The following is a 21,508-nucleotide window of genomic DNA, read 5'->3' as shown; positions in this document are numbered from 1 at the left end:
CGCCTGTGATTAGTCAGTTATTCCATTGCAAATGCAGGCCATCTTGAGCAGTGTTTAAATTTGAGATCACATTGTTTAAAAAATACGTATTTTCGTATCATCTAGTACTCTTTAGACAGATGAGAGTCAACTTCCCACGTGGGTTGCAACATACTTCATGTAAGACTGATTTTAATTTAATTTCAGTACTTTCATAGAAGGGACTGTCCCAGATCTGTAACTGCTCAATGTTGTATTCACAGTGTATCAACACCAGCGTTGCCATGGATTGGTTTCAAATAACCCTTTATATATAATTTTATATTTATATATATAGTTATATCAAAATTGATAGTACATAGTATAACTGGAAGAAAGAACTAAACTTAAAAGGATATGCTGAAAGAAAGAGTTTGTGAACACAGTAAATAAAAGTCCCCCCCCAACCCCTCCCCAACAAAACCAAAACCAAAACCAGTCGTAATGTACATGGAAAATTGGGCACAGCAGATTTTTTTGTTTGTTTGTTTTTATAAAAAGTAGATTCAGGAGCACATCCAATTAAAAATGATTGTTAGGAAAATCATACAAAACAATGGAATACATAAAAGTGTCAAGAGTAATCATCAGGGTGCGACATTCCTTGGTGGCCAGATGCCCATAGCAAGCAGAAATTATCCTGGTAGTGTCACTAAGAAGTCGAGGTCCACAGAAGAATCTCCAGGGGTGCAAGCAGCATGGGCAGGTGGAGGATTTGAATTTCATACCCTGATTCACAGTTTTCACAATTCCATGTGCAACTTCAGAAAGATTCATCGTTTACTGCTGACATGTCGCCCTCTGGCGTCGAGGAACGGGAGGAGCCCTGGTCTGTGCTCTCCGACCCCGAGCTGCTCTGGTTCTGCCGTTCTGACCCTGCACTGGAGGGCCCTGTGGATGAGGATGTTGAGGAGGAGCGAGTCTTTTCCTTCAAGTCTGTGATAACCACGGTCACGTCGCCCACAGTTCCCGCCAACTGCTGTGCATGCTCCTGTCCACGTTTTTCAGCCGGGCCTTGAGGGGTGATTTGTTGCACTGGTCTCTGGTGTAGCATTTGCAGACTGTATGCTGTTTGCTTCGCTAGGAGGGTCTTTCAGAATATCGGGCTTTGGTTTTGTTTTCTTGTTGGTATTTTTCTCGGTAACACTAGGACTAATTTATCTTTCCCAGGTTTTTCTTTGTCTTGCTTTTCAACTTTCTCTTTCTTCTCTTTTTTTAGGTGGTGGTGGGGTGGCATGCTCTTGTGCCACCAGCTGAGAACTTATCCGAGGTTTGCTGGCGGAGGTGCCTTCCTCACATCGCAGATGCTGCATGCAAAGGCTTCAGCGCTGTTTCTGAAGGTGCAGACGCTGCCACCCCAAAGGCCTTCGTCCGCGGCAGGTTTCGCTTGTCTTTCTGGCCTGGTCGGGGTCTTCTTGCCGCCCACGGTCGTGGATGGGCTGAACCCTCGCCCCCCCAAGCCGAAACCGGCGCCGCGCGGGGGAGAAACGCCGTCCGGGGAGTCGCCGCGGACCGGCCCCGCCCTCCCCCGCGCCCGCCCTCAGCCGCCGCCGCCGCCGCCGCCAGTCCCCGGACGAGAGCCAGTAGCTTTCCATACAGTTCTAGTTGGTGTAATTTTTTTCATGTCAATTTGAATTAAATCTGGAAACCTTTCAGTCCCAAATTATGTATTCCTCCCTGCTCAACTCATTAAAGGTACCTGCTTTTCATTAAATCGTAATTTGGGACAAATGTGTTGAATTTCAGCAAAACCGTATTTGATTTAATGTTCCCACGGCTATTTGGAATTTACTTTGAATGTTTCTAAAATAATTTGCTTTTCATTACTTCTCTTTTCAAGGCTCAATTATGTTAGTTTGGACATAAGTTTGCCCAATACAGAGATAACTGTAACTATCTGTGATTTGTCCTGTTGACATTGGAGTGCTCTTTTCAGACTGATGTTGGGTGTCAGGATTCCCGGTGTAGCAGGAGTGGAGTGGGGTGTGTGTGGAATCTCAGTAGCTGAGGTCAGGGAGGGAGGTGGAGGCCGGGTTACCCAGTGAGGCCTGGAGGGCCTTGTAAAGACTCTGCTCTTATTCTGAGATGGGAATCTAGTGGAAGGATTTGAGTGCAGGACTGAATATGGGAGGAAGTCTAAAGTTCCTTTGAACCTCTAATAAAACAAGAGGGAATAAGTTTAGAATTTCCCACCCCCAGCCCTACCCACATACCCATTTCTTTTTGAGATCAGTAGGTTTGTTAAATTTTGCACATTCATCAGGAGAAGGGGGAGGGAGAAGAGCTGACAGTGGGGCTGAATCTGTTGTCTCATAAACATAGTACTGATTAGGGAGAGGGATAACACTTTCCTCGTCCTTCACCAAATCCGGCAATAGCCAGCAAGGTATACGTGTGAGGGAAAGAAGGTAAGTTTGTATCTATGGGGTGACATTTTTCAAAGACTAACTCTTAGAATTATATATTGTGAACATAATTTAATAATAAAGTGATTTGCAAAATCAGTAACAGAAATATCTTATCAGGTAGTTGTGAGACAACTTCAACAACAACTGGCTGATACCCTAAAGAAACAATCCATGTCAGAATCTTCACTGGAGATTATATCCTGTTATCACATTAATTTAGAAGATGGGACACAGGATTTAAAGAGGAAATTAAGTCAAATCAGGTGTCAGGTATGTATGAAATTTAACTTGTCAACAGTTAATCTATAGCTGGTTAAAGAATGTAAAGTGTTTTGGGATACTAATTTTAGTGGGCAGTTTTTTGTATTTTCATTATCATTAAATTATTACAGTTTTATTATCTTTGTAATGTACTTATTTTTACAACTCTGACTTCCATTCAGCTATTTGTATTATACAGTGTAATATTTATCCTTAGGAAAGTTGAGAATTATGTGGCATTCCTCACAGAAGTTGAAAGACTTTTTTTCCTACTAAACACTATTTTTTAGTGATATCTCTTTTGTATATCAGTAAGGCAAGCCAGATTAAATCAGCAGATAGTGTTCAATGGAATGTTCAAGGAGATACACAGTCTGTATATATTTATTTAATGGATTTCAGCATAACTTGCCCCAGAAAGGCCACTAAACTGTTCTGCAAAAATGCACACTTTAGTTGTTTAACAAATTAGTTGAACAGTTATTTTCTTTATTTTGTTTTCATTTTTCATATATTGTAAAAACTTTGAAATATTGAGATTATGTATTAGATATATATTCAAAATATAGAATTAAGAGAATTATCTAGATCTCATGATTGGATTTCTTTAAACAACTTTATTGATCTATAATTCACATACCATACAATTCAGTAGCTTTTATTTACAGAGTTCTGCACCCATCACCACTGTCAATTTCAGAACCTTTTCATCACCTCAGAGAAACTCTACATCTTTTAGCCATCCTGCCCCAGCTCCCCTCCCACCTCTTCCCTCTTTCCCCCAGCCCTAGGCAAACTCTTATTTTCTGTCTCAATGAATTTGCCTATTCTGTGCACTTCATATAAACGGAATCATATAATATGTGGTCTTTTGTCTGGCTTCTTTTGCTTAACATAAGTTTTCAAGTTTCGTTTGTGTTGTTCAATATTTCATTCCTTTTTATTGCCAAATGATTGTCCATTGTACGGATACATGAGTGGAACTGATGTTGTTTATCGATTTATCTGATGGACATTTAGGTTGTTTCCACTTTCTGGCCATTATGAATAATGCTGCCAGGAGCATTCATGTAGGGGTTTTTGCGTGGACACATGTCATCTCCCTGCTGATGGGTTTTATCACCTGCATGAACTGGGCAGATTCACCGTCTCAGTGCCTTTGCTCTGGCCTTTCTGTCTGTTCAGTCTCTGTTCCTCCAGTCGAATCCCACATCCATTCAGACCTGGCTCACAGTCTCCCTCCTCCAGGAGGCTCCTCCGACTGTCCTCCCGCTGACCTCACTTCCCCTCAGCACTTGTCATCTACGCTGTGCAGAACTTTCTTTTTCTTTAACTTTTAATTTTGAAATAATTTCGAACCTATATGACAGTTTCAAAAACAATGCAAACCCTACACAGAGAACTCCAACATTACCCTCCCTGTGATTCCCAGGCCACCTTTTTTTTTCCTTTTACTTTAGGTAGGTTTTATTTTTTAATCTGAAACAAATTTTAAATGTAGGTTCATATGAGGTAATTTGTAAAAGTCCTTCCGAGTCTATTAAGGATTCTAAATATTCTAAATACTCTGTGAGATTGCTGTTTAAATCAGTGCAAGAAAGTAGTATATGAATACTATATTATAAATATGAATTGTACAGAAATTATCACAAATTTTTATATTTTGCTAAATTCATAGAACTAAATTGTTTCCATGAGATACATTAAAATATAGAAACAATTTGTAGTGATTACTTTCTACTGCTATTTCATAAAGTAGCCTAATTATCGTATATTAATGTTTTAAACTGGAAACCGATATTAGAGTGAAGAATGTTTATACTATTAGAAAATTACACTTGAATTAAAAGTTGAAAGGTTTTTTTCCATATTAATTAATCAATGATAGTATTATCACAATGATTTGTAAGTCAAGAGTTACAATTTGAGGAAATGTTTTAAATTAAGTTCCCTCTACCACTTTACAATTTTTTTCTTTTTTTTTTTCTTTTTTTTTTTAATTAAATTCAGTTTTATTGAGATATATTCACATAACATACAATCATCCATGGTGTACAATAATCAGCTGTTCATAGTACCATCATATAGTTGAGCATTCATCACACCAATCTATTTTTGAACATTTTCTTTACACCAGAAAGAATAAAAATAAGATTAAAAAATAAAAGTAAAAACCCAAATCATCTCCCCCATCCCTCCCTATTTTCACTTAGTTTTTGTCCCCATTTTTCTACTTATCCATCCGTACACTGGGTAAAGAGAATGCTATCCACAGAGCTGTCACAATCACACTCTCACCCCTTGTAAGCTACATTGCTATACAGTTGTCTTCAAGTGTCAAGGCTACTGGGTTGCAGTTTGATAGTTGCAGAGATTTACTTCTAGCTATTCCAATAAGTGAAATCCTAAAAAGGGTTATCTATATAGTGCATAAGAATGTCCACCAGAGTGACCTCTCAACTCCATTTGAAATCTCTCAGCCAGTGAAACTTTACTTCGTATCATTTTGCATCCCCCTTTTGGTCAAGAAGATGCTCTCAGTCCCTCTATGCTGGATCCAGATTCATCCCCGGGACTCATATCCTGCATTGCCAGGGAGATTTACACCCCTGGGAGTCAGGTCCCACGTAGAGGGGAGGGCAGTGAGTTTACCTGCCGAATTGGCTTAGCTAGAGAGAAAGGTCCACGTCTGAGCAGCAAAGAGATGCTCAGGGGGAGACTTTTATGCACAATTATAAGCAGATTTAGCCTCTCCTTTCAAGCTTCATAAGGGCAAGCCCCAACATAGAGATTGGGCTCGGCATACCGAACCTTCAGTCCTCAATGTTTGTGAGAACATCAGCAACGATCCAGTATCATGGACTGCATTTAATTGCCCTTATCTCTTTAGTCTCTTTCTTTTTATTTTTTAATTGCAGCAACATATATACAACACAGATCTTCCCCTCCCAACCCCTCCCAAGCATACTATTTGGTGGGATTAATCACATTCACAATGTTGTAGTAGTCTCACCACCATCCTTACTAGAACTTCCCTTCACCCCAAACAAACCCTACATTCATTTTGCATTTTCTCACCATTTCCCCTGCCCCCCACCTATCACAATCTGTACTCCACTTTCTGCCTCTATGAGTTTGCATATTCTCTGATATTTTCTTTATGGTTACCATGGATCTTAAATTTAGCATCCTAAATATATAAAAATTTTGTTTTCTTTGATATGAACTTAGCAGTTTCAATAGCATACCATAATCTATGTTCTTATACACCCTCTGTCCCCCCACCTTTATGTAGTTTGTCACAAATTACATATTTATACATTTGAGTCCAAAACCATTTATTTATCGTTATATCTCATCCATTTGCCTTTTAGATTACTATAGGGTTTGTTTGAGAGATCGGTATCATAAACTTTTTATTCTCTTTTTTCTAAGCAATAATTTAAGCAATTACACATAAAATTGAAAATATTTAATCCAACAGAAGAGAACTGTTGAACAAAATGCATATTTTTTTTTGTCAATATGAAAAAAATTCCAAATTTGATTTCCTTCATTATGGAGTCAGAACTGGGATTTACTTTACACCACTGTAGCAACTGTAAACTCTGGGAACTGACTTTTCTTACATGACATAGTATATAACCTCAATCTTCCCAGCAGAGTATTTGCTAAAGCAGTCCAAAATTTACAGTTGCTGGGACTGAATTGTTTGGAAACCTTGATTTAGTAATTCTCATCACTTCCTTGAGCCTGCCACTAAAGGTCATATCAGTTATGTATTAACTTCTCAACTCCAGGAGGTGCTATTTTTTTAAATTCAATTTTATTCAGATTTTTCACGTACCATATAATCATCCAAAGTGTACAATCAGTTGTTCATGGTACCATTATATAGTGGTGTCTTCATCATCACAATTTTTTTTTTTCAATTTTGGAACATTATCATTACTCCAGAAAAGAAATAAAAACACTAAATAAAACTCAAATCTTCCCATACACCTAAACCCCCATCCATAATTTAGTCAGAGTATTGGTATTGTACATTTGTTGATGAAAGAATGTCAAAACATTACTAACTGTAGTACATAGTTTGCAATAGGTACAGTTTTCCCTATGTACCCCTGTTATTAACGTCTACTTATAGTGTCATGCATTTGTTCTAGTTCATGAGAGAAATTTCTAATATTTGTATAGTTAATCACAGATATTGCCCACCATGAGATTCACTGTGTTATACATTCCCATATTTTAACCTCCAACTTTTCTTGTGGTAACATAGGTAACTTTATACTTCCCCTTTCCACCACATTCACACACCATTCAGCACTGTTAGTTATTCTCACAATAACATGGTACCGTCACCACTGTCCATTTCCAAATGCATAAGTTCAACCTAGATAAACATTCTGGTTATATTATCCAACTGCTTCCTATTCTTTAGCCTAATTTGATATCCTGGTAACCTATATTTCATGTCTATTAGTGTACATATTATAATTAATTCCTATCAGTGAGATCATACAATATTTGTGTCTGACTTACTTCACTCAATATAATGTCCTAAAGATTATCCATCAACCCATTTTTTTAAAGATGGTTTTGTTCATGCCCCAACAATCCATCCTAAGAAACAATTGATGGCTGCTTGTATAATCACAAAATTATGCATTCACCACCACCATGACTATCTATATAAGGATATTTTTATTTCTTCCACAAAGAAAGGAGTCAAAAAGTAGAGGGGCAAAAGAAAAAGAAAGAAAAGAAAATGTCAGCTAAAAAGCAACAAAAGAAAAGATAAAAATAAAGCACAATAAAAGAGTCAGTCAACATTACCAGTGCCAAGAAGCCCTTACTCCTCCCTTATATCCCCCTTTAAAAGACATTTAGCTTTGGTATATTGCCTTTGTTACATTAAAGGAAGCATAATACAATGGTTCTCTTAACTATGGTCTCTAGTTTCCATTTATTGTATTTTTCCCCACCACCTTCTTTTCAACACCTTGCAAGGCTGACATTCATTTATTCTCCCTCACACAGAAACATATTTGTACATTTTATGATAATCGTTGACCACTGTAGGTTTCACTAAGCTATACAGTCCCAGTCTTCACCTTCCCTCTTTCCTTCTGGTGTCCCACCTGCCCCTAACCTTCTTCTTTAAACAATACTCACACTCATCTTTGTTTAGTGTGCCCACATTGTTGTGCTACCGTCACCAAAACTGTATTGCCTTTTCTCACCTAGCCTTAGAAGTCACACAGAATCACTTCCTCCGCATCTCATTCATCAGAAGCAAAGTGATGTAAGTTGGCCAATATTCTACATTTTTAATGGGATGGATATCAGAGAACTTATGAAAATGTTTTAAATGCTCCTGCATGAAAAATAGTAATTTTTACTCAACACCCTCCACACTCGCAATTATTATGTCCTCTGGCTCAGGCTCAAAGTCCATCTCCACATCTTAATCAAGTCCAGAGGGGGATGTGGTACCTTAGTCGTGTAGCCCCTTGAGGACAGTTCTTGTGGATATGAACACTTGAGAACTAAAGGGACAAATTATTTGTTACCTGCATATCCAGAATTCTTCTAAACTGCTAACAACCCTCCCATTCACAAAGAAGAAAAAGAAGGGACTCCCAGGGCTCTGTAGTCCATAGTAATTCTGAAATACAACCAGGTGTATGTTGCCAGTTCTTTGATTAGGCCTCAGTCCACCTAATTATGGGGATGATTCTCCATAGCACTTTGCTGTAGCCTCTCGACTCTTTCCCCACCTTTTTGTCTCATAAGAAATGACCTGTGTTTTCATCTGAGTAGTTTTCTCAGCCTGCTTCCTCCCTGTAGAACTTCCAAGGCCCAAAGTCTTCTGTGTCTGTGTGTGTCTGTGTCTGTGTGTGTGTGTGTGTGTGTGTGTGTGTGTGTGTTGTCTTGGTTCCTTAGTCCAAGCTAGCAAGCAGTGTTGGTGCTACTCCATTTCTATTTCTCTATTTTTTTAAGACACATTTCTCTTATTGTTTTTTTACTTTTTTAAAACTTTATTTCTTGAAAAATTAAAACAAACAAAACAACATTGCAAACAAAACAATGGAATAAGAAAAACACATAACCTAAAATAACTACATTGCTTCCAACATGTTCCTACCAAAATTAACAAAACATTGTCGTTCCTGAGCATTCCCATAACATTGATTACCCTCCATAACTTATCTGTTATTAGATTTATCATTCCCCTGTCACTAGTTGCTATCACTAGGTCCCCTGCATTCTACAACATAAACCATTTATTTTACATTTTTCACAGAGCTCACATTAGTGGTAACATACAATATCTCTCTTTTTGTGCCTTGCTTATTTCACTCAACTTTATGTCTTCAAGATTCTTCCATGTTGGCATGTTTCACGACCTTGTGCCTTCTCATTGCTGCATAGTATTCTATCATGTGTATATACCACATTTTGTTTATCCACTCATCTGTTGAAGACATTTGGATTGTTTCCATCTCTTGGCAATTGTGAATAATGCTCTGATGAATATCAGTGTGCAAATATTTGTTCATGTCACTGCTTTCAGATCTTCTGGGTATATACCAAGAAGTGAAATTGCTGGATTGAAGGGTAAATCAGTATCTAGTTCTCTAAGGAACTGCCAGACTGTCTTGCACAATGGCTGTACCATTATACAGTCCCACCAACAATGAATAAGAATTCCAAATTCTCCACATCCTCTCCAGCATTTGTAGTTTCCTGGTTGTTTAATGGCAGACATTCTAATGGGTGTGAGATGGTATCTCATTGTGGTCTTAATTTGCATCTCTCTAATAGCTAGTGAAGCTGAACATTTTTTCATGTGTTTCTTGGCCATTTGTATTTCCTCTTCAGAGAACTGTCTTTTCATATCTTTTGCCCATTTTATACTTGGGCTGTATGTATTATTGTCATTGAGTTGTAGGATTTCTTTATATATGCAAGATATCAGTCTTTTGTCAGATACATGGTTTCCAAAAATTTTTTCCCATTGAGTTGGCTGCCTCTTTACCTTTTTGAGAAATTCTTTTGAGGTGCAGAAACTTCTAAGCTTGAGGAGTTCCCATTTATCTATTTTTTCTTTCGTTGCTTGTGCTTTGGGTGTAAAGTCTAGGAAGCGACCTGCTAATACAAGGTCTTGAAGATGTTTCCATACACTTATCTTCTAGGAGTTTTATGGTACTGTTTCTTATATTGATGTCTCTGATCCACTTTGAGTTAATTTTTGTATAGGGTGTGAGGGAGGAGTCCTCTTTCATTCTTTTGGCTATAGATATCCAGTTCTCCCAGCCCCATTTGTTGAAGAGACTGTTACGTCCCAGTTCAGTGGGTCTGGGCACCTTATCAAAGGCCAGTAATCCAAACATCTGGAGGTCTATTTCCAAATTCTCAATTTGATTCCATTGATCAATATGTCTACCTTTGTGCCAATACGATGCTGTTTTTGGTTTTTTTTTTTAATCTTCATTTTATTGAGATATATTCACATATCACGCAGTCATACAAAACAAATCGTACTTTCGATTGTTTACACTACCATTACATAGTGGTACATTCATCATCCAAATCAATCCCTGGCACCTTCATTAGCACACACACAAAAATAACAAGAATAATAATTAGAGTGAAAAAGAGCAATTGAAGTAAAAAAGAACACTGGGTACCTTTGTCTGTTTGTTTCCTTCCCCTATTTTTCTACTCATCCCTCCATAAACTAGACAAAGTGGAGTGTGGTCCTTATGGCTTTCCCAATCCCATTGTCACCCCTCATAAGCTACATTTTTATACAACTGTCTTCGAGATTCATGGGTTCTGGGTTGTAGTTTGATAGTTTCAGGTATCCAGCACCAGCTACCCCAATTCTTTAGAACCTAAAAAGGGTTGTCTAAAGTGTGCATAAGAGTGCCCACCAGAGTGACCTCTCGGCTCCTTTTGGAATCTCTCTGCCACTGAAGCTTATTTCATTTCCTTTCACATCCCCCTTTTGGTCAAGAAGATGTTCTCCGTCCCACGATGCCAGGTCTACATTCCTCCCCGGGAGTCGTATTCCACGTTGCCAGGGAGATTCACTCCCCTGGGTGTCTGATCCCACATAGGGGGGAGGGCAGTGATTTCACCTTTCAAGTTGGCTTAGCCAGAGAGAGAGGGCCACATCTGAGCAACAAAGAGGCATTCGGGAGGAGGCTCTTAGGCACAGCCATAGGGAGGCCTAGCCTCTCCTTTGCAGCAACTGTCTTCCCAAGGGTAAAACCTGTGGTAGAGGGCTCAACCCATCAAACCACCAGTCCCCTATGTCTGTGGTCATGTTAGCAACCATGGAGGTGGGGTAGGCGAATACCCCTGCATTCTCCACAGGCTCCTCAAGGGGGCACTACATCTTTTTTTTTTCCTTGTTTTTCTTTTTTTTTTTTTTTTTTAACTTTCCCTTCTTTTTTAAATCAACTCTATGAAAAAAAAGTTAAAAAGAAAACAAACATACAATAAAAAAACATTTCAAAGAGACCATAACAAGGGAGTAAGAAAAAGACAACTAACCTAAGATAACTGCTTAACTTCCAACATGTTCCTACTTTACCCCAAGAAAGTTACCTAATATAGCAACATTTCTGTGAACTTGCTCCTACTATATCCATCAGAAATTAACAGACCATAGTCATTCCTGGGCATCCCCAGAACGTTAAATAGCTTATCTGTTCTTCTTGGATTATTGTTCCCCCTTCCTTAATTGCTCTCTATTGCTAGTTCCCCTACATTCTACATTATAAACCATTTGTTTTACATTTTTCAAACTTCACATTAGTGGTAGCATATAATATTTCTCTTTTTGTGCCTGGCTTATTTCGCTCAGCATTATGTCTTCAAGGCTCATCCATGTTGTCATATGTTTCACGAGATCGTTCCTTCTTACTGCCGCGTAGTATTCCATCGTGTGTATATACCACATTTTATTTATCCACTCATCTGTTGAAGGACATTTGGGTTGTTTCCATCTCTTGGCAATTGTGAATAATGCTGCTATGAACATTGGCGTGCAGATATCTGTTCGTGTCACTGCTTTCCGATCTTCCGGGTATATACCGAGAAGTGCAATCGCTGGATCGAATGGTAACTCTATATCTAGTTTTCTAAGGAACTGCCAGACTGACTTCCAGAGTGGCTGAACCATTATACAGTCCCACCAACAATGAATAAGAGTTCCAATTTCTCCACATCCCCTCCAGCATTTGTAGTTTCCTGTTTGTTTAATGGCAGCCATTCTAACCGGTGTTAGATGGTATCTCATTGTGGTCTTAATTTGCATCTCTCTAATAGCTAGTGAAGCTGAACATTTTTTCATGTGTTTCTTGGCCATTTGTATTTCTCTTCAGAGAACTGTCTTTTCATATCTTTTGCCCATTTTATAATTGGGCCGACTGTACTATTGTCATTGAGTTGTAGGATTTCTTTATATATGCAAGATATCAGTCTTTTGTCAGATACATGGTTTCCAAAAATTTTTTCCCATTGAGTTGGCTGCCTCTTTACCTTTTTGAGAAATTCCTTTGAGGTGCAGAAACTTCTAACCTTGAGGAGTTCCCATTTATCTATTTTCTCTTTTGTAGCTTGTGCTTTGGGTGTAAAGTCTAGGAAGTGGCTGCCTAATACAAGGTCTTGAAGATGTTTTCCTACATTATCTTCTAGGAGTTTTATGGTACTTTCTTTTATATTGAGATCTTTGGTCCATTTTGAGTTAATTTTTGTGTAGGGGGTGAGGTAGGGGTCCTCTTTCATTCTTTTGGATATGGATATCCAACTCTCCCAGCCCCATTTGTTGAAAAGACCATTATGACTCAGTTCAGTGACTTTGGGGGCCTTATCAAAGATCAGTCGGCCATAGATCTGAGGGTCTATCTCCGAATTCTCAATTCAATTCCATTGATCTATGTCTATCTTTGTGCCAGTACCATGCTGTTTTGGCAACTGTGGCTTTATAATAAGCTTCAAAGTCAGGGAGTGTAAGTCCTCCCACTTCGTTTTTCTTTTTTAGAGTGTCTTTAGCAATTCGAGGCATCTTCCCTTTCCAAATAAATTTGATAACTAGCTTTTCCAAGTCTGCAAAGTAGGTTGTTGGAATTTTCATTGGGATTGCATTGAATCTGTAGATGAGTTTGGGTAGAATTGACATCTTAATGACATTTAGTCTTCCTATCGATGAACATGGAATATTTTTCCATCTTTTAAGGTCCCCTTCTATTTCTTTTAGTAGAGTTATGTAGTTTTCTTTGTATAGGTCTTTTACATCTTTGGTTAAGTTTATTCCTAGGTACTTGATTTTTTTAGTTGCTATTTAAAATGGTATCTTTTTCTTGAGTGTCTCTTCAGTTTGTTCATTTCTAGCATATAGAAACATTACTGACTTATGTGCATTAACCTTGTATCCCACTACTTTGCTAAATTTGTTTATTAGCTCTAGTAGCTATATCGTCGATTTCTCAGGGTTTTCTAGATATAAGATCATATCATCTGCAAACAATGACAGTTTTACTACTTCTTTTCCAATTTGGATGCCTTTTATTTCTTTGTCTTGCCGGATTGCCCTGGCTAGCACTTCCAGCACAATGTTGAATAACAGTGGTGACAGCGGGCATCCTTGTCTTGTTCCTGATCTTAGAGGGAAGGCTTTCAGTCTCTCACCATTGAGTACTATGCTGGCTGTGGGTTTTTCATATATGCTCTTTATCATGTTGAGGAAGTTTCCTTCAATTCCTACCTTTTGAAGTGTTTTTATCAAAAAGGGATGTTGGATTTTGTCAAATGCTTTTTCAGCATCTATTGAGATGATCATTTAATTTTTCCCTTTTGACTTGTTAATGTGTTGTAATACATTGATTGATTTTCTTATGTTGAACCATCCTTGCATGCCTGGAATGAACCCCACTTGGCCATGGTGTATGATTTTTTTAATGTGTCTTTGGATTCAATTTGCAAGTATTTTGTTGAGGATTTTTGCATCTATATTCATTAGGGAGATTGGCCGGTACTTTTCCTTTTTTGTAGCATCTTTGCCTGGTTTTGGTATTAGATTGATGTTAGCTTCATAGAATGAGTTAGGTAGTTTTCCATTTTCTTCAATGTTTTGAAAGAGTTTGAGTAGGATTGGTGTCAGTTCTTTCTGGAAAGTTTGGTAGAATTCCCCTGTGAAGCCATCTGGCCCTGGGCATTTATTTGTGGGAAGATTTTTGATGACTGATTGGATCTCTTTGCTTGTGATGGGTTGGTTGAGGTCTTCTATTTCTTCTCTGGTCAGTCTAGGTTGTTCATATGTTTCCAGGAAATTGTCCATTTCCTCTACATTATCCAGTTTGTTGCCATACAGTTGTTCATAGTATCCTCTTATAATTTTTTTAATTTCTTCAGGATCTGCAGTTATGTCACCTTTTTCATTCATTATTTTGTTTATATGGGTCTTCTCTCTTTTTGATTTTGTCAGTCTAGCTAGGGGCTTGTCAATCTTGTTGATCTTCTCAAAGCACCAACTTTTGGTGATATTTATCCTCTCTATTGTTTTTTTGTTCTCTATGTCATTTATTTCTGCTTTAATCCTTGTTATTTCTTTTCTTCTACTTGGTTTAGGATTGATTTGCTGTTCATTTTCTAGCTTCTTCAGTTGATCCGTTAGTTCTTTGATTTTGGCTCTTTCTTCCTTTTTAATATATGCGTTTAGTGCTATAAATTTCCCCCTTAGCACTGCTTTTGCTGCATCCCATAGATTTTGGTATGTTGTGTTCTCATTTTCATTCGTCTCTATGTATTTAGCAATTTCTCTTGCTATTTCTTCTTTAACCCACTGATTGTTTAGGAGTGTGTTGTTTAACCTCCAGGTATTTGTGAATTTTCGAAGTCTCTGATGGTTAGTGACTTCTAATTGTATTCCATTGTGGTCAGAGAATGTGCTTTGAATAATTTCCATCTTTTTAAATTTATTGAGGCTTGTTTTATGTGCCAGCATATGATCTATTCTGGAGAAAGTTCCATGAGCACTAGAAATGTATGTGTATCCTGGTGATTTGGGATGTAATGTCCTGTATATGTCTGTTAAATCTAATTCATTTATCAGATTGTTTAGGTTTTCAGTTTCCTTATTGGTCTTCTGTCTGGTTGATCTATCTATAGGAGAGACTGATGTGTTGAAGTCTCCCACAATTATTGTGGAAACATCAATTGCTTCCTTTAGTTTTGCCAGTGTTTCTCTCATGTATTTTGTGGCACCTTGATTGGGTGCATAGACATTTACGATTGTTATTTCTTCTTGCTGAATTGCCCCTTTTATTAGTATGTAGTGGCCTTCTTTGTCTCTCAAAACATCCCTGCATTTGAAGTCTATTTTATCTGAGATTAATACTGCTACACCTGCTTTCTTTTGGCTGTAGCTTGCATGAAATATTTTTTTCCATCCTTTCACTTTCAGTTTCTTTGTGTCCCTGTGTCTAAGATGAGTCTCTTGTATGCAACATATTGATGGTTCATTTTTTTTGATCCATTCTGTGAATCTATATCTTTTAATTGGGGAGTTTAATCCATTTACATTCAACGTTATAACCGTGAAGGCATTTCTTGAATCAGCCATCTTATCCTTTGGTTTATGTTTGTCATATTTTTCCCCTGTCTATTAATATCCTTTATTGTACCCATACCGCATCTCTTTAGTACTGAACCTTTCTCCAAGTCTCTCTGTCCTTTCTTTGTTTCTCTGTCTGTAGGGCTCCCTTTAGTATCTCCAGTAGGGCAGGTCTCTTGTTAGCAAATTCTCTCAGCATTTGTTTGTCTGTGAAAAATTTAAGCTCTCCCTCAAATTTGAAGGAGAGCTTTGCTGGATAAAGTATTCTTGGCTGGAAATTTTTCTCACTCAGAATTTTAAATATATCGTGCCACTGCCTTCTCGCCTCCATGGTGGCTGCTGAGTAGTCACTACTTAGTCTTGTGCTGTTTCCTTTGTATGTGGTGAATTGCTTTTCTCTTGCTGCTTTCAGAACTTGCTCCTTCTCTTCTGTGTTTGACAGTGTGATCAGTATATGTCTCGGAGTGGGTTTATTTGGATTTATTCTATTTGGGGTTCGCTGAGCATTTATGATTTGTGTATTTATATTGTTTAGAAGATTTGGGAAGTTTTCCCCAACAATTTCTTTGAATACTCTTCCTAGACCTTTACCCTTTTCTTCCCCTTCTGGGACACCAATGAGTCTTATATTTGGACGTTTCATATTATCTATCATATCCCTGAGGTCCATTTCAATTTTTTCAATTTTTTTCCCCATTATTTCTTTTATGCTTTCATTTTACCTTCTGTCGTCTTCGAGGTCACTGATTCGTTGTTCAACTTCCTCTAGTCTTGTACTATGAGTGTCCAGAATCTTTTTAATTTGGTCAACAGTTTCTTTAATTTCCATAAGATCATCCATTTTTTTATTTAGTCTTGCAATGTCTTCTTTATGCTCTTCTAGGGTCTTCTTGATTTCCTTTGTCTCCCGTACTGTGGTCTCATTGTTCATCTTTAGTTCTTTGAGTAGCTGCTCTAGGTGCTGTGTCTCTTCTGGTCTTTTGATTTGGGTGCTTGGGCTTGGGTTATCCATATCGTCTGGTTTTTTCATATGCTTTATAATTTTCTGTTGTTTTTGGCCTCGTGGCATTTGCTGAACTTGATAGGGTTCTTTTAGGATTTGTAGACCAATTGAAGTCCGTATCTCTAATTTATCAGATCTACAGCTTCATGGAGTACACTTTCTCTAACTAACTAGCAGGTGGCGTCCACGAGCCACCTGTTCTCCACAAGCCAGTTCTCCCCTGCTTAGCCTTTTTGCTGAGTGGGGGAGTGAGTCTTGTGGGGTCCAATTGGTGTACCAAGCTTGCGTGTGTAGTTGGTGTTGCCTGCCCTGTATATGGGGCATGTTTCTGGGCAGTCAGGGAGGGGGGGTGGCTCTAACAATCAAATCTCCCTAGTGATCCTAGAGTTTTAAGGCTGCTGCAATAGTCTAATCCTTCAGTTCGGTCCTGCCACAGTTTGTCTCTGCCACTGACCCACAAGTCCTTGGTATTGGCATATGGCTCCTGAGACTTGCAAGTGGGCCCCTCTTCCAGGCCGTGCACCCCCTGGTCCTCTGTTGAGGGATGACTGTGCTATGTCACAGGTGAGTGCCATCCCCCCAGGGCAGTTCTGGGCTGCTGGGCTGTGTAGGGAGGCTCCCAGTCTACTGAAATGATGGCTGAATGGGGCTTTGTTAATTCACACTGCTCTACCTTCCCAACTCTGGGACAATCAGCTGAGGTTGCAGGGAAGGCTAATGTCCACGCCCAGTTTTGTGGTGTGTGCCTGTTATTTGAAGCACTTCCGTCACACTGGGTTGTCTGGGGCAGTTCTGGGCTATGGGGCTGGTGATGGGCAGGAGTGTTTCCTGTCCACCAGGATGATGGCTGTGAGCAGATACCCCCCTTTTCTTGTGAAGTTGTGGTGTTTAGTGAATTTTCTCAGCCACTGGATTATTGCGTTTTGTCTCAGAGCTCTCCTAGTTCTGCTCTTGACTTGACCTGCCCAAATTGCAGGTCTTTGAAGCTTTCTGTATTGGGCTTCTTAGAGTAATTGTTTTAGAAAAAGAAAAAAGGATTAAAAAAAAAAAAATGGCCCTCCTCAGAGATCTAATGGGTTATTGAAATGCTAAGAGACAAAGCAACCAGGGCCATTAAGGAAAGGTCCACAGGGCAGAGAGATCAGCTTTTCTTCGGGATTTGCATATGCGCCTCAGGGCCTGAGCTCGGGCCTGAGCTCTGCCCTTCCCCCTTCTATGTTCACCAGAACTCCAAAAATCCTCCGCTTTTATTTTGGAGTTTTTCATGTTGTTTTTTTTCTATGCCTGTCTCCTCTCTGCTGGGCTGGCTGCTCTCAGATTCTCTGGTGTCTGGTCTCCGTCTATCTATGGTTGGAGTTTGGATCAGTAGAATGAGTTTCCGATAAGGGCTGCCACTGCAGTTCTTCCTTCTCCTTCCTGGAGCTGACAGCCCCTCCTCCCACGGGACTGAGCCTGGCAGGGAGGGGCGCGGGTCCCCTGGCCGCAAAAACTTACAGATTTCACTGATCTCAGCAGTTCCACGTTTTCATGAGTGTTGTATGAAGTATGCCCAAAGTCAGATTGCTCTGTGGTGTCCAGTCCACGCAGTTCCTGGCTTTCTACCTACTTTCCTGGAGGAGTAACTAAAACATACAGCTCACCAGTCTGCCATCTTGCCGAATGTTGGCTCTTAATAATTAGGGAAACTGCTCTGAAAGGTTGTGGCCGTTTCTGGTTTAAATTCAACAAACACGATGCTGTTTTGACTACTGTGGCTTTATAGTTGGCTTCAAAGCCAGGAAGTGTAAGTCATCCCACCTTGTTTTTCTTTTTAGAATGTTTTTAGCAATTCAAGGCATCTTTTCCTTCGAAATTCCACTTCTCATAAAAACTTTGTGAATTTCCTATGAATTTTATTGGGGTTCATTCCATTAGAAGAATCACCCCCATGTAGCTTTTTGAGACAAGCTCTTTTCCACCTTTGGCTTCTTGTGATGCTGTTGTAGGACAGTGCCCTTAAGATTCTTACACCCTCAAGCTCTTTAGAAGAATTTAGGTATTACCTTAAATGTTTTGGAGGTCTTAAAGGGTTTTACAGGCAGTGTCTTGGCTTCATCTTTAGAGCATGTTTTCCTAACAGCACCCTGGATTTGATCTTGGCCATTTCTTCATTTTAGCATCATTTGACATGTGGAGATCCTGTGAATGAGAAACAGATTTTCATCCCACTAAATCCAGGTTCCTTTATGTTCAACAATCTTCTTTTAGCTCACCTCTCTCTTCTATTATTTTTCTTTAAGTTGTAATGTAGCAAGAATCCCTTTTCCTCCACTTTTCAGTATCATTTTCTTCATTTGCCTTTAATCCCTTACTGTCAGCCACTTCAACAGCCATCAGACCTCAACTAACCATCTCTTTGAGGCCCTTTTGTTTTTCAGTCATCCCCTTCCCTGGGTGCTTTCAGCTTCTCCCCCCCTCCTGGTCCCAAAGCCACTCCTAGATATTTTGCAGGTTTTATTGTTATTAATGATGGCACCCCAAATTTATTATCAGTGTCTATGCCAGCAATTTACTGCTGCCTAGTAAACCACCTCAAAACTTAGTGGATCAAGGCCACCACATTTATTTTGTTCATGAAGGTGCAATTTAGCCAGGTCATTTCTTATCCACTTAGCATCATATGTGTTGACTTGAAGACTTGGGGCTGGAATCCTCTCAAGGCTGGTTCACTCACATGTGTGGCAGTCGGTGCTGGCCTTTGTCTGGGACCTTGGCTGGGGCAGGCAGCTGGCTCGTCTAGGGGAGGACTCCCCAGGTGGCTCTGGCTTCCTCACAGCTTGGTGGCTTGGTTCTAACGGCAGGTTTCCCTCGAGAGTCAGGTGGAAGGTATCACATGTTTTGCCTAATGTTGGAAGTCATGCAGCAGTTTCACCACATTTTATTTGTTAGAAACTAGTTCCTAAAGCCAGTCTATTCCAATGGGAGGAAATCAGTTCTCCCTTTTCATGGGAGAATCATCAAGGAATTTGTAGACGTGTTTTAAAACCACCAAATCCACTGACCTTTTCTTGTCAAATGATTATTACAACTAAAAGAAAGTGACTCTTCCCAACTCAGTACAACTGAAATTCCAGCAAGTTTTGTTGTTGTTTGGTATGCTCCTTATTTTGTAGCTAGTATGAAGGATTACTAGATAGCACTATTGAATTAAGGCATTTCCTAGTTAAAAAAAAAAAGTCTGGATCATCCCACTTAAGTTTTATACTGCAAAATGTGATTGCTCCTTAACTCTGAGAAACATTTCTCTTTGGAATACTATTCAAATTAGCATAAAACTTTTACATTATAGCATTAGAATCCATATTGTACAAGATTCATTAATTAGAGTCTTATTTTCCAAATCTTTTTCTGAAAGCCATTTATTGTCTCAGACCCAAATGACTCAATCTGATGTGAGTACCTTTTGTCCTTAAACTGTCGTTACAAGTTATGGGGCATTAGGTTGGAGAAGGGAGTACTAAGAATCTTTCTGCCTGAAGATGACTTCCAGTCATTTTAAGAAGGAAAGACATATGAAACAATCATAAGAAAATGAAAGACAGTATAAAATCAAGTACAAAATTGTGTGGCAAAGATGATGGGGGTAAAGAATTTATTTTTGTGATTCCTTGTGTTTTGAACCTTGTTTCTGATTTTCTGTGTAATTTCTTGTGTTTTAAACCTTGTTTCTGTCTAAGAATCTATGACAGTACAAATAATATTTTATTGCAGTTGAATAGATTTCAAATTTGATGTTGATGTGAGTTAGACTTTTCAGCCTACTTCCTTCAATAGCAAATTTTATTATTTTTATTCATGCAGATTGATGATCCCACAGCAAAACTTGAAACTGCATCTTCAAAATGTCTATATCTAGATGGAAAAAATCAAGATCTTCGACTGGAGGTATTGTCTATGAGAGCAATAGAAAAGAAATGTAAAAACCTAGAGAAGAATAAAAAGAAGTTGGAACAGGAAGTAGTAAACCTCAAACGTCATGTAGAAATGAATATGCTAGAATATGGTCAAGTAGAAAATAAACAGGAGATTGAAGAGCCAGACAGGAGGTAGTAGAAAAATTAAAAGAAGTCAGTCTGTTTTTAAAGGTTAATTTATTTGTGATGTGCTTTGATGTGTGACATTGTAAATTATATTTTGGATTTATACCTTGTGTAACTTTCCTCTGCTTCCCTTACAGCAATTTGTTTTATAGATTTCTAGAAGGAAGGTGGCACTCGGGTCTCACTTTAAGTATTTCAGTTTCCACCATTATCACTAAATTGGTCTTTAGGAATAAAGATTCTCATTAGAGATCACTTGATTATTAAGACCAGTTGGCATAAAACAAGACCATTGGGGGAAAAATTATGATTTAAAAATTGTACTATACTTTTGGGTTACTCTTAAGTGATATTGCTTGTTAAAATTTTAAATTGATTTTATTTTTCTTTGATTTATCAGATTACATAAGCACCAATATCAGAATGATTTGACTTTTTTAATAGTTTCAGTGTATGCAGCTGACATTAATGGTAAATATTTTAAACTTTAGCTTTTCTCACATATTTAAAATTGCTTTCTCAACCATTAATTAAAAAGACTAGAAGAAAAAATAGACTAATTATTCAGGTTATAATTATTTTTATTATGTACTCCTTTAATTTGCTTTAGATACAAGCAGCATCTCAAGAAAACTTAGAGTAGTTAAGGGAGAATAATAACGCTTCAATAAGAAGTGAGATGGAACTCAGAATAAAAGATTTAGAATTTGAACTTTCCAAAATGAAAGCTTCCCAAGAAGCTTCTAATAAATCAGAGTTGGAAACATACAAGCACCTGTATCTAGAAGAACTAACAGTTAGAAAGTTGTCAGACAAACTAAACAAGTAAGTCAAAATGCAGGATCATGCAAAATGAATTCAGCTCTTTAATTTGCCTCTAAAGTATAATTTTTAGTTAGCTGGGTTTATGAGATTGGTAGGAAGTGAAATCTAGCTTGACAGTATAATTTGGGGAAATTATGTCAGTAAATGAATTTACCTATAAAATGTTAGTCTAGGATAGTTTGTATCCCCCCTTTGTTTGTTTTCCTTTACATGGCACTATTATTACTTTTCCTTAATATTCTCATATAGTAAGACTGGTATACCAGTATTAAAGCAAAAGTGC

At 38.4% G+C, this 21,508-nt stretch overlaps 2 pseudogenes; one reads left to right on the top strand and one right to left on the bottom strand.

Moving 5' to 3' along the window:
• LOC119535195 overlaps positions 1-21,229 on the top strand; it is a 60,277-nt pseudogene extending 39,048 nt beyond the window's left edge.
• Positions 782-17,972, bottom strand: LOC119534725 (annotated as a pseudogene).
• Positions 21,230-21,508: the final 279 nt, after the last annotated feature.

The sequence above is a fragment of the Choloepus didactylus genome, chromosome 5, assembly GCF_015220235.1.
Source record: "Choloepus didactylus isolate mChoDid1 chromosome 5, mChoDid1.pri, whole genome shotgun sequence".
NCBI classification, from domain to species: domain Eukaryota; kingdom Metazoa; phylum Chordata; class Mammalia; order Pilosa; family Megalonychidae; genus Choloepus; species Choloepus didactylus.
Note: the sequence above shows the minus strand (reverse complement) of the source record. Positions and strands in the feature narration are given on the sequence as shown.